Genomic DNA, 24,181 nt, shown 5'->3' with positions numbered 1-24,181 from the left:
TACAAGTGGGTGGCATTGGATGATGTATCCTGATGGTTCTGACAAGCACTGTGAAATGGGGACATGATTTGGGTTAAGAAACCTTCCTCCAGCATAGCTGGGCTTATGTGCTTAGGACAAAGTAACAGGAAACACTGGTGTATGTTCTGATGTTTTCAATTTCTTTTTATAAGCAAATGTATCTAAGTATTTTTTTTCTACTTTAAGTAACACTAACTTAAACTATTAATTTAAAGTAGCCCTTATTAACATGTTTAACTCTTATTTTCTTTTTTAGAAAAATCTATCCAATTAGTACAAGTACACCAAGAGTATCATCTAAGATATCTCTCTTTTCTGAAATCAATCATTTCTGTGTCTGCCACGGATTTTTCTCAGCAGAGCTCAGGTACATCTGTGTGTGGACAGCAAATTCATGTGACTAAGAGACTATATTTGTTTGATTTATAAAAAAATAATATATAAAGGCAAACATCTTCTTCAACCATTTGTTTACAATTAATTGCTAATAATAGAAAGATTTGAGAGCAACAGGAAGTGTAAATAACATAGGAAGAAAAAAGAAAGAAGAACAGTGTTAATAATAGTTGCAGATGGTTAGCGTTTTCTCTGGAAAGTATTGTTTTAAATTTCTGTTAAATCTTGCCAGATTTCGGGAGATTGTTTGATCTTAAGTAGAACATGTTGCCACTACTCCAGTGATAGTAAAAGCTGCTGAAACATTTGCAAAATAAAAATCAATATACTGGAAATGCATGAACTTATATGTTTAGGTGATAAATCCATGAGTACCATAAAGAAATGACATTTTATGTGGTTACACTTCTAGAAAATCAAGTTGGATCTTTCAAAGTATTTATGCAACACCCAAGATCTGAATTGTAATTTTTCTTGGATGGAATAAGTATTTTAAAAAACCTTTTACATACATATACACATATATATTTTCCTTAATATATTTGAAATTAATTTCTTGCTTGTTTTTCAAACAATGAAAACAAATGATGTAAGTCAGTAATTGATATTTGTACTGATCTAAATACTGGGAGACTCTCTAATAGTATAGTTGCAAAGAAAATATTTCAGTGTGTTTTGTACATGCTTGGATGACTCACAGTTCACAGCTTCACTTAAGGTTGAAATGGTGACACGTTTACTATTGTGTTACATTCAGGCTTTTTTGGCTTTTTATCTAAGGAATTTTAGTAAAATATGTGATAACTGCATCATCTTCAACTTCAGGAGCTGTTAATGAATGAGAATATGACACCAAAAACCTATTAGCATTAATATGTTTGTAGTGCAAAGTAGCAAAATGAGAAAAAACAAAAATGCAAACTAAACAACAACAAAGCACTACCCAGTATATTTTGGCTACTAATACAGTATTTCTTAGTGCTATGTATAGAAAGTGGTTATTTTAATTAATTTTCACTTTAGTACTGGGTATTGTTTTGGACACTGATTTATTAAAGAGTCAGCGGAAGAATCTATAACAACTTTTAGAGTTGAATAAGAGGTGTTGTTCTAACAAAATTCTTTGAAAGTTGTCCCTCTTGAATTTACAGTCACAAATTTATATTCCCTTTGTGATCTACATGGAATCGATCCATCTTCTGTTCAAATTACTGGTCAATATGTCAGTCAGATCAGATGCCACTAATAAGATGCTAAAAAGTGCTTCTGAGAAACAGGGGGATTCCTTTACCAAGGCATAAAGTGCTTTCTAATCCATTTTCTACTTGTAAAAAGCATTATGATTCTTACAGATTGTTCTGTCATGATGTGGTTTTAATTCTTTATAAGAAGGAAAATCGCATTGTAGAATTCTAAAAATAAGTAAAGAATTGTGTCTGGGTAGCCTCCATAATAGGAGCCCTACCTAAAATCTGGGTAATAACATAGTATCTCGGGAAGTACTGTGACCAACAAAATGAGGAGGAATTTTAAGAAAGGCTATAAAAATATTTGGCAAATCCCTTTTTAAAGAAATAAGTTCTCAAAACTTGCTTTTGACGTCTAACAAGTTTTGTTTCCCATGTTCTGAATCAAGTCCACCAACTCCAAAATACCAAACCAATGAATAATCGTGGAAATCCTATGAAGAAGCTAAGATGATGTTGCCCTGTGGAAGAGAATGCTCTATTTTTCTTGTGAAACTTTGTTACCTCTGAGAGCAAGAACAAAATTACCCGTCTTTTAGTGTTTCCAGATACATCATTATTCCCATTGTTTACCTGCCTTTCTTCTCATTGAAGTATAGTGACCACATCTTTGATTAAATTGAATTCAACTCCATTCATACATAAGTGTTAGAGGCACAACAGTGAGTAAAATCCCAAGAGCAATGGAAAGGGATAGAGACTGGGATAGGGGTTGGTGTCAAGGTCATATCAATCTGCCTGCTGCGTGAAGAATGAACCGCACAAGGGAAAGTAGATCAGATAGCATACTATTGCAGTCATACAGGTGGCAGGCTGATGACTTGAATTGGGGGCGGGGGGGGGGGGGGCAGAAATGGTGATAGGTTTTGGATTGAGTAAAGTTTTAAGACATTATGCTGGTTTGGTTATGGGGGAGGAGCACAGGAGGGGGATCATGAGTGGTGCTTTGAATTACTCAGTAGATAGGAGAAAGCATCGGAAATGAACCAGGTTGGGGGTGGAGAAAATGGGGATAGAAATTTGGCTTGGAATATTTGGGACCTATTGAATCTTTTTCACCTTTGCATTCTAGACTTCATCCCCATAGTCAAGTCTTAGTGAAAGGTCAATAAATGAGTTAATTAGTGAGGTATGACCCACATCCTCTATATACCTTTCTATATATAATGAGGAAAAAGTCAAAGCAAAGATATACACTTTTCAACATGTCATCACTCCTGTTTGAAGCTAGAGATATTTCATCATGAGGGTTTTCTCAATTAGGATTTATGTAGTTGCTTTTTTGGTTCTCTCAACAAAATTAAAAGAAAAAATTTCTTTCATTCTTGTATTTTAAAAATATCTTATTTACTGTTGTTTGACTAATAGTTCATATATGGGGCTTACTTTTTATAATTGCCAATAGTCTAATAGATCATGATAAGCACTTAATTTTTAGTATTTGGATACAAGAAGTTCCAAGCAAAATTTTTCTACTCAAATTTTTTAGAATTTCATTCTTTCTGCCTACAAATGTGTATTTTTGCTTCATGAATGTCAAAAGAGGTTTCTCTGCTTTATCTCCAAGCCCAGTAACTAACCTAAAAATCAGCAAATTTGACAGACAACCCCGACCCGCAAAACACACTGATATACTCATGAATTCCCTTTTAAACAAAAAGTGAATTTGAAAACTATGCCAAATGTATTTGACCAGCTTGAGAAAAAAATGCTAATTCTTTGTTTCATTCTATGCTGACAAAATTATTGAAATTTTGTAATTATTTGAATACCACATTAAGAAAACCAGATTTGAAGATTTAGTTTCTCATTTCCTACTAAATTACGGACCAGTTCTTTGACATGGCATTTAAAGCGTTCCACAGCACACACCGAGCGACTTTTCTATCTTTATCCTCTTCTCATCCTCTCTCTAGAAGCCGGTGTTACAGACAAACTAGGCTGCTTGTCATTTTTTACTTTTCCTAATAGTTTTCTAGACCTGAAATCTTTTTTTAAAAAAAAATATGTTTTTATTGATTTCAAAGAGGAAGGGAGAGATAGAACATCAATGATGAGAGAGAATCATTGATCAACTGACTCTTGTGTGCCCCTTACTGGGGATCGAGCACACAACCCCGGCATGTGCCCTGACGGAAATGGAACTATAACCTCCTGGTTCATAGGTTGATGCTCAACCACAGAGCCACGCAAGCTGGGAACACCTGAAATCTTTTGCTCTCTGACCAGGTTAATTCTCTTCTTTCCTTTAATTTCTTGCCCATCTCCTATTAAAATGCCTAAAATGTTGATAATTTCCCCCCATAAAGCCTGTCTCAAATGCTAGCTCCACCATAGCAATGCATTGTTATTTTTTAAAGAATTTTAGATCCCTTGCATGCTTATCTTATACTTTAACCTTGTTTAGCTCCTATTCATCTTCATCTGTATCCTTGTAGCTATCATAGTGACTTGCACATACTATGCAACCAATAAATATTTTTGATTAAGTTGAATCATCCCCACTGACAGCCCCTATTTACACTAGGCATTGGGAAATTATTCAAATCACAGAATCATCTTGTTTGCATAGACAAAGGTACTGTACCAGGCTCTCCCCATTATATTGCCTCATTAGGCCTCATTCACCAAACATGGGTTGAACACCTACTAATTGCAGTGTGCTGTGTTACTCTGTCCTGGAAACAGGAGCAAATGTAATTACATATGTAATCATGTGTCAGGAAAAATATATAATTATGTGCATCTCACATATTCAAAATAAATTTCTAAAATAAAATAATTAGACTAGCTTGTTATCAATTAAATCTTGTCTAAATAAAGATTGAATATTCAGCTTTGTTCAGTCTCATGTAAATGCTCATAAAGAGAGTTAATCCTTACACTTGAGAAAAACAATTAACACATATCTCACCCAGGCTCTCATTTATTCAATAACTTTCTCAACCAAATTCATAAGTGAAGAAATTTTCTCTTTCTCCGCCCCTTGGTTGTTTCTCAAGGACACTTCAAAGGATTTGGTTTCAGAGTCTCAGATTTTAGGTATGTCTCTCAGAATTATTATTATTTTTTTTAAAGGCAGAAGTAGAGCCAAAGTCTAGCGGCAGCAAACAATTGTGGAAAATCTGTGAAGTAATGTGGTCCTTGCAACATTTTCCGGCCTAGTTTTCAAGACCCATGGGCTTCAGATAAGCATTAGGTATGTGTCCAAAACAAACCACTGGGATTTTTAAGCCACTGTCCATCCTTGGTGTAACTTTCTCACAAACAATAAACTTAATAAAGTACACTATTTTTTCCCATGATTAAAAATTTTGGGGGGGTGAGGTGGAGTGGGGAACTTCTTGGTGTGTTTGATCTGACAATGCACATTTTTAATTTAAAATTTCTGCCCAACATTGCATCCATAAAATGACCACATGATGACATGTACGCCAAAAAGCATAAGAAGTGCATTATGGGTAAGGAGTTTATTTTTGTTATTCTTTTGAAATATTCAGCTGGTATTAAAAACAGATCTTTTGAGCTGGAACAACAGTGGTACAGGTAGACTTCCTACTTTTGGAAAAGATCTGGTCTTTAGCTTATGGGAACCGAGCCGAAGCAGATGTGAAAAGTTCAACTAAAGGAAGAACAGATTAAACGCACTTTTGTGGTTGAAAAACCAAAACAGATGTTATTATTAAACCTCAAAAACCTGGGTGCATTTAAGTAACACTAGGTGTCTGAATTTTAAATTTGTATTTAAAATAATTAAGGCATTTAAAGCTATACAGGCTGTTGTGTGCGTCTAAACTCCTTAATCTCTAACTGAGGAGTTTGCATATTTAAAAGAAAAACACACACACACACACACAAAACTTTCAGGAACATTGAGTATCTGTCACTGTGCTTGTCATCTGAAAATGAGAGAGAAAGCATCTGACAATGACAAACAAAACCTTTTGGTTATTTTTAAATTCTTTTTTTTCCAAAGCATTTTTGAAAACATGTATTTACATATTTTTTTTGTGTCTTTCCAGAACAACTTTGAAATGTCTAGATGACTGACTGTTACAATGTAAATCCTAGAGATCAAGTCACACAGCAGAATGAAGGTAATGCCAATACATGAATTCACAGACCATTGGTCAACTGACTGGAATACTTCCCCACACCTGACAGCCCCTACCAAGGGATATAAAACGGTGCAGGAAAGTAAGTATAAATCAGAATTGTCCCGCAGTGGTGTGGCTACTCTTTGATATTTAATTTTGGCTCTCTCAATAACTTTTTGTTCTAATATGCCACCTCATCTACTTCAACCCAAAGAGGTTAGAAGGCTGAGTCAAAAGGACACGGAGACCAGGTGTTATCCTGTGAAAAATCCTTGCTAGAGGAAGGCCAGCAAAGAGAGAGCTTGGGACAGGAAGGTAGCGGTGCTTCGTTTCGTAGTGAGCAGCCTTTGATGATTAATCTAGACGTGTTTTACACATTAAGCCAAAAGAGATGTATTTAGCTAAAATGGACATTAAGGATGTAGCCTTTCCCCTCTATTTGAAAAAAATGAGTGCAGCACGAGGTGGGATGATTTAGAAGATTGCTGGGAGGATGCCAGGCCTCTACATCACGTAATTTTCGGGTGTTATTAGTGGGAGAGTCTCCATTAATTATCCATTCCCATTGGAAGAATTCTTTTCCACTCTGGTTCTCAAATGGAGAGAAGGAATGGGTGACTTCTAAATGGTCTGGGGCATTGTTTTCAATCGACACATGCCTTTGCTTCCTACGTGAACATTTCAAAAGGTTTTTGAGATGATTTCAAGTCCTACCCCCTCATTCTCTCACTCTCCATCCTCAGTTTAAGAAGCACAGCTTTTTAACATTCTAAATGGAATGACCACTGCTTTAATTTAACGCTCTGAAAGATTCATGACATGTCCAGACTGTCACAATGCACACGTAGTTCATATAAGAACTTGTATCATCATATTGATTACATGTTGGCCTCGTGATGTTCAGATTTATACTGAATTAAATAAAATATATTATCACAATCCACTTCCCTGTTTCTTTTTAATTTTTAAAAATGGCTACCAGAAAATGTAAAATGACCTCGGTGGCTTGCATTATGTTCTTATTGGACAACTCTATTCTATCTGGTGGGGAGATAGAGATGAGAGAGGCGGGGGAGGCGGGGAGAGGGAGAGGTTACTACTTGGGAAAATAATATCATGTATCTCTTTACATTCAGCTGTACTTTTTCCTTAATACCAACAGTTTTGACTTCAAATTTTATTTAAAAACAGGGCCGAAACCGGTTTGGCTCAGTGGATAGAGCGCCGGCCTGCGGACTGAAGGGTCCCAGGTTTGATTCCGGTCAAGGGCATGTACCTTGGTTGCGGGCATATCCCCAGTAGGAGATGTGCAGGAGGCAGCTGATCGATGTTTCTCTCTCATCGATGTTTCTAACTCTCTATCTCTCTCCCTTCCTCACTGTAAAAAATCAATAAAAATATATTAAAAAAAAAAAACAGTCTTAAAAAAAATTTTAAAAACAGGTTAGGCACTTAGCAGTTCTGAGAGGAAATAGCAGGCAAGATCCCAGAGCAAGTATCTCTTGGGTGGCTGGACCAATAATGAAGGAGAAGAAAGATGGCATTTCAGCTGGGAATGTGAGGGAATGTCCTTGCCTGAACCAAGGACTATGTATAGAGTTGTGCCGAGGATGGCTTAAGCCACAATCTCTGGAAAGGTACATTTCAGATAAGACCTAGTTGTGGATAATCCAGTATGGAGTTCTTTTGAAAAACTGTGAAAGAGAGAATGTGAACAGAGAAATGACAATATATAAGAGGGATGCAGCTTTCTAACAATAGAAATCATTTGTTAATTTATATTTTAATTCCATAAATACCCATTGAGTTTCTATTGAGGTCTATTCAAGAATTTTTCTAGACAGTGGGGAGGGAAACAAAGAAACAAAATGTTTATCTCTATGATGTTTGCATTTAAAAGGGAATGGGAAGATGATAAACAAGCAGACAAATGGTTAATGCACCTGGTTTTTCTCTGAAGAAAAGTAGAGCAAGAGGATAAAGAGGGAGGGGATGTAATTTTTAAAAGTGTTTAAGGAATCCCTTTTTGAGGAGGTGTCATTTGAGCAGAGACCTGACTGAAGAGAGAGAGCAAGGCAAGTGGGTAACTTTGGGAAGACTGTTCCAGGCAGCCGCAAGGCAGCCGGGGCTGCGAAGGCCTACTCTTGCACGAATTTTGTGCATCAGGCCTCTAGTTAAAAAATAAAATCTAAACACACTTCCCTACTGTGTAGTTGCTATAAATTGTTATTTTAACAGATTCCTCAGCACCATAGCTCTTGATTTTTGGCTCATATTCAACAGGTGGTTGTTTTCATATAAATTTAAGTATTTGCTACATTGAACTTAACTGATTAATATTTGGAACCTAAATCCATAAACATATTTGCTCTTAAATGTTATCTTCCTTTGTAATTTTAGATTGTCAAAATGTGTTTGTATATTGACTCTATATTCCAAAAATTAGCTATCCCTCAAGCTTTACATTAGCATAAAAAATGAATAAACTTCCTTCCGTGTTTCTTAATTTAAGTAATTAAAAAAAAACTTTGTGCAAAATAAAAGAACAGAAGCCTGTGCCATACCATATTAAATATGCTTCTCAGCTTATTAATGGTCAAATGAGTAAAGTTGCATTTCATCAGAGATGAATTTCATTGATGGTTAATTGCATTATATTCTTTGTACTAGAGGCCTGGTGATGAAATTTGTGCACAGAGAGGTGGGGGGAGGGGGGGGGTTGTGTGTCCCTCAGCCCAGCCAGCACCCTCTCCAATCTGGGACCCCTCAAGGGATGTCCAACTGCCTGTTTAGGCACGATCCCGGTTGGATCGGGCCTAAATGTGCAGTCGGACATCCCTCTCACAGTCCAGGACTGCTGGCTCCCAACTGCTCACCTACCTGCCTGCCTGATTGCCCCTAACCACTTCTGCCTGCCAGCCTGATCACCCCCTAACGTCTCCCCTGCCAGCGTGATCAATGCCTAACTGCTTCCCTGCTGGCCTGATTGTCCCAAACTGCCCTCCCCTGCGGGCCTGGTCACCCCTAACTGCCCTCCCTTACAGGCCTGGTCCCTCCCAACTGCCCTCCCCTGCAGGCCTGGTCCCTCCCAGCTGCCCTCCCCTGCTAGCCATCTTGTGTCCACATGGGGGCAGCCATCTTGTGTTGGAGTGATGGTCAATTTGCATATTACCTCTTTATTAGATAGGATAATACAAATAAGAGGAGGGAGATATAAGAGAGATAAAGAGAAAGATAAAACATGATACATAATAAAGGCCTTCCTTTACTTCATTCTCCTCCATTGGTGTATGCCTTATGGTTTTAATGCTCATAGGAATCCTAATTTTCACAAAGGTCTTAGTTTGATCATTTTGAGAGTGATTCTAGCATTTAAAGGTTTTTTTGAGGGAATATACAATATGGTTTGTAAACTTGAGCCAACTATATAAAATGCTCAAGCATAGAAAAAAAAGAATAGTTCCATTGCTACAGGAAAAAACGGCTGTTTTCTTCTTACTGAGATACATTAAAAGTGTTTTAAGGATAATTTTGACCCCACAGCATTATTATCCTACAAAAAATAGTGAAACCCTTAACAATATACAACTCCCTTTAACTGTACCGTGATCTAACTCACTATCTTTATTTTTTCAATAAGGATATGGTGTATAATTTTTGATGGGAATAAATATATGTTATTCCTTTGCTTTTCCCTACTAGAAATACCCCCATAAAATAAAGTTGAGTCATTGAAATTACCTACAAATATTTGCTGGCTCCCAGTTGTCCCTTTTTTAAATTTTTTTATCACAAATTATGTTTTCTCACACATGTAGCTTTCAGTATTTTCTAGAATTCCTTTAAAATTGGATAGAACCTTTTACATTTAGATATTCTGGCATGAATGCAGAGGGCAGTGCTAGCTACTTCTTAAGCAGAATTTTAGTTGTCTCGTCTTGCAAACTACTGAGCACTAGACTTTTTTTTTCTTCCTTTTTGACTTTGTTTCCCGATCTTTCAAATTAAATTTATTGGGTGGTATTGGTTAATAAAATATAGGTTTCCAGTGTACATTTTTACGATACGTAATCTGTATATTGCATTGTGTGCCCACCACCTAGATTCAAATCATCTTCTGTTATGATATATTTGGCCCCCCTTTTCCATTACTAGTCTTTTCAATTTCTGTACATACATTTCCCTATAAGCCACATTTCATACTGCCTTCAAGACCCTGGCAAAGAGTGAGCATTTTCATAAAGTTTTCTCTGAACAATAATACCCTATGCTAAAGCTCTCCTCTCATAATATAGTCATCACTTATAAAATAATCATTCACTGTAAAAAAATGTCACCTTGTAATAATTTATTCATTTATTATTATTTGTAAATATAAACCAAACACTTACTATAATGCAGGTATCATTTTAAGTATTGTAAGTACAGCAATAGCAAAATAGAATATTTTATAGTCTAATCTAGTAGTACAAACCAAAGAATATACATGCTTACATGCATGTCTAAGAACAGTGACAGTGCAGTGAACGCCTAGGGTGGGGCAGGGACTAGGGGCAGGGGGACAAAGGAGGGTCGAAATGGGGGACATCTATAATACTGTCAAAAAAATGCATCTGCAATCACGTAGGGTGTGGTTTAAGATAGATATCTTAAGAACATGCAAGTTAAGCTGTTAGCATCTATTTTCTGGTAAAATCCCTTCCCTGGCTGCACATTGGAATCACCTAAGGACCTTTTAAAAAAGTAACCATGTCTTGGTTTCATGCCCATGGTCTGATATATTTGGTGTTGAATAGACCAAGTGTATAGTTTCCCAAGTGATTCTTAGCACCACTGGTCCCCACTCTCGCTGAATGCCTGCCGCAGAGCCTTGGTTTACAGGATACTGACTTGTTCCTCTGGCAAACCATCAGTACCTCACTGGGCTCTTCAAGCTTTCACAATGGATAGTGATAGTTCAAAAAGTTTAAATAAAGAATGGGTTTGCTTTTAGCATCTTTTTTTCTGGTAAAAACTTTGGTACTACCAGAAAAGAATTAACCTGTGGACTTTCTGCTGTGTAGCTGCCAGGAACAGCAGTCCCTGGAATTCATAACTTATTTAACAAATCGATGATCAGGCATCTGTGGTCTTCATCCTCAGAAAGTGAACAGCAGCCATTTGATTTTCTTCACGAACGCCTTTATAAGTGACACCTTGGCCTTTAGGCCTTATCTCCGCCTATTCTTTAATTTTAAACTTGGTTTTCTAAGCCCAGGCACTTGCATTATTTTAAGCAAAATCTGTGGCAACTATGGCTAAAAAAACACAAATAATGTTACTAGCTAGCCAAGTCTACTCTAACAAAGGAAATTATAGAAACATTTACTCTCTTAAGTCAGGCTAAAAATGCTATTGTTTAGGGCAGGGTTGGGGAACGTCTGGCCAACAAACTATGTAAGGCCCTCAAAATCACTTGGTCTGGCCCTGCCAATGCATTAGGGGTGAGTTAATTAAATGTTTGACCAAATAGAACAGGCTGATTTGTAAGCTGATAAATTTGTAGGGTCCACGAATGATGTTATACATGTCCAAATGGCACTTGGAAGAAAAAAGGTTCCCCACCCCTGCTTTAAGGTATAAAGGTAATTGAAGGAATTATTTTTTTTTCTCCACCCACTATTTCTCTGGACGATTGCCTTATTTTCTCACCCTTCATAATCCTGCCCTGCTAATGTTGCTGCATAAACAACCTGGCCTTCCCTTTTGTGCTATCTGCTTTTTCTTCAAAGGTTAAAAAAGAGAGAGGGGCTATACAATCTACATCGCTACTTAAAACTATTAGGCATATATAGAAGATAGCAATTCGCTAGTTGAGACAATCCAATTCAAAACACCAAAAACATAAAAACATAATAGGTTTAGAGAAACTGGCATATGTTAGAGATTATGCAATCATTCATTTCCCACAGATTTCTTTTTATAGGAAACTTTGGAAAATCCCAAAAGAAATAACCGAGTCATTTAAACCACAACAGGTTTCTTTCAACATCAAAATCATGGGTAGGAATAGGCAAGAAATGATTCTCTCTCTCTCTCTCTCTCTCTCTCTCTCTCTCCCTCTCCCTCTCCCTCTCCCTCTCCCTCTGTTTCTTCTTTCATTCTTTCTGGCTTGGAGAGCCTGGTTCCAAGTGTGCAAAGCTGTGACTTCTTTGCTCTGGATGCCTTCTGAATAGCAGATCTGACTTCCTCCTCAAACTAAAGCATCCTGAAAACATCCAAGCGGAGGAAGCATTTTTTCACCATGACATGGGAAAGGGCCACAGAGATCCAAATGGAAACGGACATTTCATGTGAATGACTGTTTCTACCCCAGCTTGGCTTCTTGCCTAATTCAACAGACACTTAGGTGGCTGAAGAGGGAAATTTTTCTTGAAGGAATCCAGCTTGGAGTTGGACACAGAGCATTTGACTGGTGGCCGAATTCCTTGTGCTAGCTGGCAAAATTAGCAAATTTTTCTTTTAGTTGTTGTTGTTGGGTTCTGAAAATACTTCATTTCCTGGCAACAGTTTTTTTTTCCCCTCTCTAGTAGATAAAGGGAAAGATAGCCATGTACACCATGTAATACTTCTTACATCTTAGAAACTATTTTCTCAACCAGGCAGGATCCCCTGAAGACTCACTCTCATTTCATGGCCTCTTGACAGCTGGCTTGTAACCAAAGGGTCTCAGAAAAGTCCTCCCTTTCCCTGATTGTGTGTGTCAGTGGGAGTCTGTTTGCTGTCATCAGAAGGTTCATCTTACATGGATGACCATGGGAGCTGTGTGTGTGTGTGTGTGTGTGTGGAGTGGGAGTGGGCACAGTGCCTAGTTTGAAGCTTTTAAGATTATTCAAAGTCTCTGATTAAAAAATTAGAGATTAAGGTGGCACTTCTTTTCCTGTTGCTCCCCAAGAAACAACATTAAATCTCTCGTATGGGCTGCCAATCATATTGGTGAGACATTGTCCTGTGCATCAGGAAGTTGCTGGTTTGATTCTGGTCAGGGCAGGTTGTAGACTTGATCCCAGGTAGGAGGTGTGCAGGAGCCAATCCATGTTCAGCTCTCACAAAAATGTTTCTCTTTTTCTCTCTCTATAAAAAAAAAAAATCAATAAAAATACACATATTTTTAAAAGTGAAAACAAACTTAAATGTCTAACATTTGGACAGTGGTTAACAACTATGACATATCCATCTAATGGAAGATTTTGAAGTTGTGTTTTTGAAGAGTATCCAAAGATATGGGGTAAAGTTTTTGCTGTAATGTAGAGTGGAGGAAAATTAAGAATAAAAAACTAACACAGTTCAGTAACAACTTTGTATAAGTATGCATAGTGTAAATGACTAAAAAGAAATGTCCCCAAATTGTAATAGTGATTTTTGTCTGTAGCTTGGCATTCCAGGAAGGATGGATAGGTGGATGGACGGATAGATAGATAATTACATATAGATAAAAGTTCTTTTGTAAGAAGGAAAATGCATTTTATTAGCTATAAAAATATATTTACTGAATCTATAAATACTATAAATTATGAACATATCCATATCAAAGTATATTTAAGAAAATACTGGTTTTGTTTTATAAGTCTAATCACCACAGAACAGAAATAGCGTAAAACAAGATAATGACATTCCAGACAGGGCAGAGTTCTGAGAGACTGCCTAATTCTCTCTACCTTTCCAGGGGAGAAACAAGAAGCAGATAGGTGCTATCTCTTTTATCAAGGTTATTGTTCCTTTATAAGAAAGCCAGAACAGATCCTAAGCTCATTACAATATGCAACAGATTGAATTTTATTGTTAATGCTGCTCTCTCTTTGTTTACATGTAAGTCAATTTTGATTAAAGTCTGGATTATTTGGTTGGCATATTTGCCTCCCAAATGGTCGGTCACCTGTTTCTTGATATGGGGGGTGGTTTGACATTCTAAATTCAAAAGGGTTGTCACAATGTTAACAGAAGCCTTATATGTTAACCATGTCTGATAAATGTGGGTATGCAGCAAGAGCTTCTCTCTTTGAACCTGTTGCAATTTATGCATCTGACTTTTAAGATAGGTGGTTTTGAATTTGAGACTGTCTGATAAAAAATGAAAGGAAAATAAATAAAAATAAATGACTTTCAATCCAGTAACACAAAGTAACTTTAGTTAGGCATTCTTCTTCTGCACCACATATAAAACCGTGAAAGAATTCAGTAAAAACTTGACCAAGTTAATAAATGCATGATGTTTTCAAAAACACTTTCCTGGTGGTATAGAATTATTAGTCATTAGTTAGAATTATTAGTTAGAATCAGCAGCATTATTTAAATAATTTGCATAGGTCTTTTCTTAAATAGTTTGATAAAATAAAATTTTCTGAAGCACTTACAAGAGTAAGTTTATTTTGGTTTAAACTCTTCCCTATCCCAGTATGTGGATCTTATCTTGCAAATATTAACTGTGAACACTTCACATAATATCTACCTGGTGTTACAACCTTATAAGCCGGTCAGTGAGAATTTGTACTTTTTAACTAGGAAATATTTAAGGTAATGAGTTCTGAATAATACTTATTAACTGTGTTTTAATGACCCATCCTTTTATTGAAAATATTAAAGTTTCTTAGAAATTAGTTTATAAATGCAATTCTAATTATTTTACCATATTCATAAACCACTGCTTTCCTAAGAATAGAGATTTCATGATTCAGGTTTAGAGAAACAAATTGTGGTGCTAATCCTCAGGTATTTCTCTTTTGGATGTGACCACTAATGTCTGAGCCTAGTGGCACAGGCCCCATCCCTGTATTGTTTTTGTAATCTGACAATTAATGGGTCTGTGCTGCCTGTCACTACTTGAGCCAATAAAGCAGAGATAGAGTTGAATCATATATGAGTGTTTATTCCAATACTGCCAGCAGTATGGGAGAGTGGCAGGTCATCCACAAAAATCTGCTCTACAGCCCCCTTAAACCAGCTGCTTGTATAAGGTAGGACAAGGATTACATGGGGAAGCAGGGATTACAGGCATGAGGAAGTGGGCTATGCAGGCTGGAGTGGGATTCCATTGTTTGGGCAACAAGGTTATTAATCTTTCCATAATAGGCAGGTCTTGATTAAGAATGACCTTCATTTCAAGGTTGACTCCCAATCCTTATGCTTAATCCCTGGAAGCCCTTGCCTAGAGGACAATGTAAACACATGTGTCCTTCCAAGATTACTCACCCTACTGACTGCATCTAAAGATAAAAATTCTAATAAAGGCCTAGCGAGGCAGGCAATCGAGACTGCCCTGGCTACTAAAGCTGGGAGAGCCCTTTAGACCTCTCTTGCTCAGTCAAGCTGTGTCTGAGTAATCTGTTCATCCATCGTTCAGGGGCTGCTGGTCAGCCCCGGCATTACATAAAAGCTGGGTGTCCAGCTCTGATTGCTATATTGGAGGATCTGGTAACACTTGGTTCTCTTCCTCTCCTGTCACGGATTGGCTTGTAACTAGGTCGAGCTGCCTGTTTATACCAGGAAGGAGCCCTTCACTAGCTACACCCTATCTCTAACCTAGCCAGCTTCACTCAAATATTAATACATTTTCTCCTGTTTTTTAAAAAATATATATATTTGTATTGATTTCAGAGAGGAAGAGAGAGGGAGAGAAACATCAGTGATGAGAGAGAAAAATTGATCGGCTGCCTCCTGCATGCCCCACACTGGGGATTGAGCCTGCAACCCGGGCATGTGCCCTGCCTGGGAATTGAACCAGGCATGACCTCCTGGTTCAGAGGCTGATACTTAACCACTGAGCCACGCTGGCTGGGCAATACATTTTCTCCTTGATCAGCACGTAAATTTGATTGTTTGACAAAAGCATTGCTGGTCCTTTCTTCTGCTCCAGGTATGTTTTGTAACTTGACTCAATACTTAATCCCACATTGCACCTGAAAGTACACTGACATTTCACCACATAAATATCACTTATATCCTTTTAAGTGTGAATTATAGCCTCTCTTTATTCATTTTATCTCTTCCATTTTTAAGGAAATGATGCAAGGCTTCTTAACCAGTTTTTTTCTGGCTACTGCAGTCTGCTTTTCTCCCTTTTCTATAGCATTTCTTTTTTATCTCTAAGAATTTAGTTCTTAAGATTGGCACTATTATATTGTTCTTGCATTCAATTCAATCGAATGTTAGGCATTTTTCTCCATGATGGGTAAGGATCATGGGCTTCACTAATATTACACATGTGAGTAATAATATACTAATATTAATTTACTCATATTCTTGATATTACAGAACTTAGCAGAGTGCTGAGTGCACAGCAGAACTGCAAGAGCAACCCTTGATTGAATCAGTAGTTTCACTTTTTTACTATTTAACCTAAAACATTAATTTTCTTCAGCATGAAAATCATGTATTGAACTGTGACATATCACCCATACTACACAGCAAGTGAAATAATGCCGATTTCTCTTTCGTGTCTTTAGGAAACGGTACTTCTAACAAATGCATAATGCAGAAATGTGCATTCCTGCCCTGAATTTCTATCGCCTTACACGTTTCTTACCACGACTGAGCCAATGTTTCCCTCTTTTAATTTCTCTATTAACTTTAATTAGGCTCATGAGTTTGCTGGCCAGGTGGGTTTTCCCCAAATGCTCACAACTCCGGTTTCCAGGCTAGCAGTAGAATTAAGCGAAGCTGCAGATTTGAGGCAGAAGCTACCATTATAAGCTGTGGAGGTTTCCAATGCCACCACAACTCATTCCATCCACTGAGGATTTCAGCAGGCAGCACTTTTAATAAGCCAGGCTCAACATTTTTCAAGGAATACTTTGGGATCCATTTTTGAGAGCAATATTGGTTATGATTCCACAGCTGGAAGATTTCCGAGGAAATAATGTTTGTCCTCTTGAAAACATGCTTGGTCCATGTGGCATAAAGACTATAACAGCTCTGAGCAACCGGTGCTAAATTTTACAGTAACATATCTGTGATATGTAATTTTCCACGAGCATTGCACTGGGCACATGATAGGATGAAAATCATGTATTTGGTAGGATTAGTTCCGATTCACCCTTTCATTACACTTTGTCTTTTAGGAAACGTACACTTGCCTACATTATTTATGCATTTTAGCGCATTAACATAGATTTCATTTCTAATTTTCTTACTAAAACTGAAAAGAACAGAGCCGAAAATCTTCCTGCGATCCTACAGGGCATTGGATCGTCTCAGGTACTGGCGGCTGGTTTAATAAAAGGAGAGGATTTCCATTTACTCCAGGCAGGCTTAATGTATTGTTCTCCGAGTGAGACAGTCAGAATGAGTCAGGAGCCAAAGAATACACTTTATAGACACAAATAATCGTAAATTCAGAATGTCACCTTTAGGCAGAGGCATTTTTATTATTGTTAGTGGAGCTGCTGAGTAGGTTTGATGTTTTATTCTCCTGAGGACTCAATGTTCCCGAGTCCTGGAGCCCTGTCTTTATCAGGCTCGCAAGGAGGGAGCCCAGCCAAACTTGCTTCCTATACTTCTCTATGATTGATAGCAGATGGCATGCTTTAAAATAAACCTATCCATTAGCAGTCCTCAGTGTTTTTACTCAAGGCATTTACAACTGTCTCAAGCAGAAAACACATTCACTCCACGAGCTAGTTTCAGTCCACAACAGCTGTACAGGTGCAAATCTCTCATTAACTCTTCAATAGCAGTGAAATAAACAATGGCTTTTTCTCTGACTTTATTTAGGGAGTGTACTTCAAAGCTGCTGTGGAATTACTCTCCTCCACTACAGAGCTTCAAAGAACGGAGTTTTATTAAAACTGAGCAATATTATGCAATGATATGCTAGCCCAAGGAATATATGGGTCATATGGTGGATGTTAGAGTTTAAAAGTTGGTTTCTATGCACACAGATTTAGTGGTAAATTGCCAGTCTCCCAGGGGTGTTTGTGAAGAGGTAGAACAGAAAGAAAAACTCAGCGAGGGTTCCTGGCGGCGCTGGGTCCCAGGTTACCTGCACCTCCATTCAATGGGCCTTGTTCCATCCTCCTCACTTTCCACTCCCTGAATGCAAAGGGCGTGTTCATGCTGAGCTTTTATCAGGATGATGAGTTAATGGTTTGCTTTTAGGCGGCCAATTGAATTTCCATACATATTGCTAGTTAGACAAAAGCAAAGTCATTTTAAAAGTTAATTTGTTACCCTAATTGAATATAGGTGAGCAGGGGAGAAAAACAAAAACTTTGAGCTCAAGGGGAGAAGAAAACAACTTTGTAGTTCAAAAAGGTCTTATTTATTAATATTGTCAGACAATCCATTTACCTTATGCTAAGTACGGATCTAGAATCTTACAAAAATTAATTTATTAAATCTCATCAAACTCTTGAGTAAACTGCTATCAGTAGCCTTAATTTTACAGGGTAGGAGGCTACTATGTTATATTACCTTTATTATAATTAGAAATGAGCCCTAACAAGAGTAATTAATGAAATAATTGAGAGAATGGATTCCAAGGCCACAGTGCCTGGGTTCCCATTCTGGCTTCAGCATTTACTTGCTGTATGATGGTGTGCATGTCACTTGACAGCTCTGCCTCTGATTTTTCACTTGCTAGTAATTGTACCTACTTAATATGGTGGCTGTGATAATTGAATGAATTAGTGTATGTATACTAGTTAAAACCGCCCTGTGCTTAGTAAATGCTATGCAAGTCTTAGCTATTGCATTGTCATCACCATCATTATTGAAGGTATTAGATTGACATTAAGCCCTTACTGGAAATTAGTCTTCTCTGATTATCTTCTATGTCTGGGACTCTGTTTTGAATTTTTTTTTTGTCCAAACAAAACAATTCATTTGTTTTTATTTTACACGGTATTAATCAAACACATACAGATTTGCCAATCAGGGACTCTGATCAGCATGAGGTAATAAGAGTTTTCATATGAAATTGATAAGATTTTGCCTCAAAGCAAAGTAATTCGACACTCTAGCTTTAGCAGCCTTATTATTGGTGCGGGTGCTATTCCCTTAGGCCTTCTGAAATAATGAAACTGCTTAATGGAGGGCCTCATTACAACCTCCATGGGTCCCCATGGGCCAATGCTGCTATGATAGGTAAACCTGAGCCAAGATATCTCTTCAATGGGCATCTGGAAAGGGAAAGCAGTGAGAGTCATAAAATATGCCTGGTGACTACCTTATCCACTGCTATTTTTTTTTAAAGGGTAGTCTGTGTTAAAGGATTTTTTAGAAGAAAGCCCACATAATAGAGACTTGCCATTGATTTCCCAATGAACACTTAATATAGAGAGTTCTGAAAAACATGGTGGAGGCATCCACATGTGCGTGAGGAACGTCCATTATAATCCATCTTCATGGTGTCTATGTGTTTCTTCACCAACAGCCTTTTGTAGAGACATTTGTTTTCTTGTCTTTACAAGTGCACCCAAGTAACAGTTTAGAATGAATACAGCTATGGACAAGGTGAAAGATAACCTAAGTGACTTAGGGAAATTTAAGGAAAGAACAACACCGATCAGTAGGAAGTTATTTTACATCGATAGAGATATTAGAAATACAATACAGTTACAATTGCAACAACTATTTGGTTATATTTTATTTGGGTTTCTGAAACTTAATATGTTGGGTGTGGTTATAGAAGGTATTAAATATAGATCAATGGATATTTCATACTTCTTGCTATAAATGTCAAGGGAATATGGCTGGAGATTATTCAAGGGCACCTTGGAATGCCTTTTAGAACTTGTATATTAATGGTTCTTCTACGTTTCAAGACTAGTTTTAGTATCATACTGAATGGGATCCAGTCGGTTAGATTTATACACTGTGTAAACAGAATAAAAAGTCTAAGAATGGAGATGAGGAAGAATAGTACATTGTATTGCTCTAGAAAAGGAAAATAAATTTTACTAATTTTTCCAGGAAAAATAGATATTAAAAGACTAAAAGTAGATATTTTGAAAGACTTAAGAATATGTTGAAACATTAAAATATTTTGGTAGCATGAACTAAGAATAGTTGTTATAGAAGTACAACTGTGTATTAGTTATATCTACTGTAGGATTTCAGATAATCAGCATTTGGAATGCAATGATAGAAAGAAAAGACAGGAACTATCTGTGTGCATGTCGAAGAACAACCCAATATCTGTCTATCCTTAGGCCAATTATTCCAGCTCTTTATTCCTAAATATAAGCTCCCCAACTGTAAGTTAAGAGGGTTGGACTGAATGAGAAAATCAAATAAATGGCAGGTAGGCCTGGGCTCCCCCCTCCCCTTGCCATGACAGGCAGCAATAATTGATTACAGACTCTTCCTGCTGAGCCAGTGTGAGGCCTTCAAATTCTCAATGCAGTGACCCAAGCAGCCTTCCTGTGGTCCTCATCACTCAAAGTGAACTTGAAATGAGACTTGTTGGCTTTCCCTGTTAGCTGCTAGATGGTCCCTAAAATACAAAAATTCTAGATTAATAATGTTTCTCACCATGAGGTGGTGTCTACTAGTATATTTAAATGGACAGATGTGTTAGAGAAATAAATAGACAAAGAATTCATGTTTTGGTGAGTATGGCATAATTGCTGGTGTTTTTATATTGCTTGCAATGACTACATTCCTATGAGAAATGCATCCTTTTAGGGAAATTTTGCCATCTTTCCTCATTGGTTCATTATTTACCATTACAGTGTAAAAACTGCTGAACCTATTGTTTTCATTTAGTTGTTCACTTGGCCCTTATTCAATATAACCTTCAACACTTTTTGCTAGTTTATAACCAGTCTGCATTCCTCCAAATGAATCCAAAAATTGTGTTCCCAATGTTCTCTGCAATAGCTCTTTATCCCTTGGGTCCCTTTTTTCTGTTTGTTGTTTTGAAGACTTGTTCTCGTGCTAAAAACTTGAAATTAGAAATTTCTAAGTAGTGTACTATATCTGTCTCTTTCTCTCTCTGGGCTTTGTTTTATTGGAAAGTTTTACAAGTTAAGGTTTATTCTCAACTCTGGGCCACAGTTGGGTTCATTTGCTTTATTAGTTGTGTGTCAGAGTAGACAGTGGTTATCTGGAACCTTGCAGCATGAATAACAGCCTTTGCAAAATCAGGAAATTATTCTTATATATTTATCAGTGAAATTTCAGAAACTTCACTGATAAATATATAGCTTATTGTATTATCAGAAATAATAACAATTTCTTAAGAAATAATAACAATTTCTTAAGAATATATTGAGTTCAGTACCCCTCTTGCAACAATTCTTTTGTTAGTCTTCACCAGAGAATTTCCATTGATTTTTAGAGAAAGTGGAAGAGAGGGAGGAAAGGAGGATGAAAGGGAGAGATGGAGGGAGAGAGAGGGAGAGAAAGAGAGATGTGAAAGAGACATATTGATTATTTGCCTCCTGAACATGCCCAGACCAGGGCTGAAATCAAACCTGCAACCCAGGTATGTGACCTTGACCGGGAATCAAAGTCGAGACTACTCAGTGAGTGGGCCAACCCCTTAGCAACACCAGCAAGGTCATTGTTAATATACATAGTTTCAGATAGAAAAACAAACTATCCTAGTTAAGAACTTTACTACTATTAAAGTTTTAATAACATGTTACATTTTATAGAGTGCTCTGTAGTTCCTATTAATAAAACGTGGTCTTTGGGATATGGTTATGGGTTATGACATAGGAGACAGATTTTGGCACTCCCTAACTCTGTTGACCCCTGATTTGGTCAATAATGATCAGCGGCTTTGTTTCTCTACAATCAAGCTTTTGTCTCAGTAAAATGGGTGCAATATTGCTAATTTTCTTTGTGTGTTTATGTGTACTAAAGAAATATTATCTTAGGTACCTTCCTTAAACTCTTTAAGAGAAGAAAGCCATAAGTAGCATAGACTAGTAAAGTGCTACTTACTATGTCATCTAGGACTTTGTTTCCCACCTCATGTTCTCTTCCTAACAAAGAAATACATTATGAAATTGTCCTCCAACCAGAGGAGTGGCTGGATGGTAGCCAAGGATTTGGGTTGAATCCCTAGTGATGCTTGACATTTGTGTTAATTAGTTGGCTTTCTTGTCACCTGGAGTAATGTTAAGCTAGATTTGTATCTTCAGCCCAATGAAACAAGCACACAGATTTTTAAAATATTGAACATTTAGCAAATTAACATTTATAAGGCTTCATATCCAAAGGCAATAAAGCATTGTTATATAATTAAAAATAAACAAAATTTACATTGACAATAAATAAATATATGTTTCAACTTGAGGAAATGTGAGCAAATATATTAGCAGTAATTAACACATAAACTTTAAGTAATATTTTAATTGTTTATAAAACTCATTTTTCTATTGTACATTTACAGCAGGGCATTCATCAGCCAGGTTCTGAATGGCTGACTCTCAGGTTTGAGAAAAATCAGGTCAAAGGCTCACTCGTACGATTTCTTCTTTGAGAAATCTTCCTGTGACTATTCCCAGGATGATTAAAACAAAAAAGAAAAAAAAGAGAGAGAAATAAAAAAAGAACTTTATAATAAACAAAATAGCAATATAACTTTACATAAAATTTTTATTTTCAAAGGATCCCAAAATGCTTATAAACTATTATTCAAACCATATACAGGGACCGCTGCCGCACAGCCACATTCTGGAGCCAGAAGAGGAGGCGGAATGTCAGCTGGAGAGGATGTCCTGCTCTGAAAGGGGTGTGGCTTGCATGACCAAAGAGGGGTTTTCTGGCTCCAATTTCTGCAGTGCTGCGTGGGAGGAATCCTTCTGCTTTGGAGCTGCTGTATTGCTGTGAAAGGTGGGAAAGGAGAGGACAGTATGGGAAGAGGAGGCATGGGAAATTGTTTGTGTTCCTGTCACCAAGTGACTGACTGCAGCAGTCACCAGTGGTCAGGGCTTCCTGCCCCTGATGTAGAATAATTCTGTTCCAGGTGCTATTTGAACCAAGTTACTTGAGTTCCCAAATGAAATACTCTTCTCCTATAGGACTGTTTTGCAGAAGAAAAAAAAAATGAGTACAAAATTCGACTGGCTCCCACGTGGAATCATAGAATGTTAGAACAAAGTAGACCCTAGATCTTGTTAGTCAAAACCTTTATGTTCTCTTTGATGAAACTAGAACATGAAGAGGGGAAGTGGTGAGAGTATTACCTTAGATCAATATCAGGATTTCTCAGATGGAAGAGACCTTAGTGATTCACTAGTTACATCCCTCACACAATTATAGAATGACTTCAAAAACCCCTCTAAGAGTTCTTTCAGAAATTCTGCTGACTAGCAGGGATTGAATAACCTCAAAGAACATCTCATATTGTTGAAACCCTTGGGAACATCTTCAAATACTCTTTCATTATATTCTTCTTTCATTTCTTTAATGCACATTTATTGAGCACCAATTGTGTGCCTGCCATTAAACTAGTCTCTGGAACATGAAGGAAGATAATACTCAAACATTAACACCTAATTTATTGAGAGCACACTACATAACCAGCCTGTGAAATGGATATTGTTATTTTCCCCAATTTACTTGTAAGGAAGGCAGTGCAAGTAACTTGCCAAAGAGAAGCAGCTAAGTGGCAGACCATGGATTTACACCAGGAGTGATTGTTTTAGAACACAGGCCCTTAGCTCTATTGCTATACCCTTCCTTACGTTGCCAGCTAAACAAATAAATAAACATGTGATAAGTGTTCTTCAGCAAGATTCTGTAGAGAGTTTAGTGGGGGAACCTCATGAGTAACAGTGGTCAGGAAGGTCCTCTTTGAAAGAAGGGAGGGTTCCCAGGAAGCAGCCATGAGAGGAGCCCTTGTCAAGGGAAGAACAAGCTGAAAGGCTTATCCAACCCGATAGGTATTAGAACCCAAACTTTCTTCATCTAAAATTCTCCAATGTAATTCTACTCTTTAAATGACATGGAGGACATTGAATCCCTTTATCATATACATTTAGGATAAATTAGGCTATTTTCTCTTGAAAAGTATTATATAAACCATAGATCACTAATTTTATCAACAGACCTTTGCCTTTTAATCAAGACCTTTGTAAAAACTTCATCTCTGCTTCTTTTATTTTATTGTTTTTATTACTTCACTCCCTGCCTCCCCCTTTTAGGATAATTATGTTTGTTAAAAATGACCTCCACTGACCAATGACACATTAAGGAAAATAACTAAAATGTATTCAGAGATTACTGTGTATCAAGCATCATAAAAGGTACCTTATATACTTTATCTTATTTAAATCTCACACTTAAATAAATTGTATGTTCAAATCATTTTATACATTGCTGCCAGAGAGATTACATTTACCTAAGGCCACCTAACTGGTTAGCAGCAAATCCTGGATTGGAAAGATTTGTCTGCATGATTCCAAAAATTCCCCAGATTTTTTTGACCCA

General features: G+C 37.1%; 1 long non-coding RNA gene across 1 annotated transcript; it reads left to right on the top strand.

Annotated features, from left to right (window-relative positions):
* Window positions 1-316: 316 nt before the first annotated feature.
* On the top strand, window positions 317-22,581 carry LOC139015703 (uncharacterized). The gene is made up of 4 exons (XR_011472484.1): window positions 317-388; window positions 4,743-4,863; window positions 5,687-5,861; window positions 22,400-22,581. It is a non-coding gene; the product is annotated as an uncharacterized lncRNA (long non-coding RNA).
* The last annotated feature ends 1,600 nt before the right edge of the window (window positions 22,582-24,181 follow it).

Source organism: Myotis yumanensis, unplaced genomic scaffold (assembly GCF_028538775.1).
Source record: "Myotis yumanensis isolate MYYU_CA2020_CCGP unplaced genomic scaffold, mMyoYum1.0.hap1 SCAF_8, whole genome shotgun sequence".
Lineage (NCBI taxonomy): Eukaryota > Metazoa > Chordata > Mammalia > Chiroptera > Vespertilionidae > Myotis > Myotis yumanensis.
The sequence above is the reverse complement of the archived record's forward strand: the minus strand, read 5'-3'. Positions and strand labels throughout refer to the sequence as shown.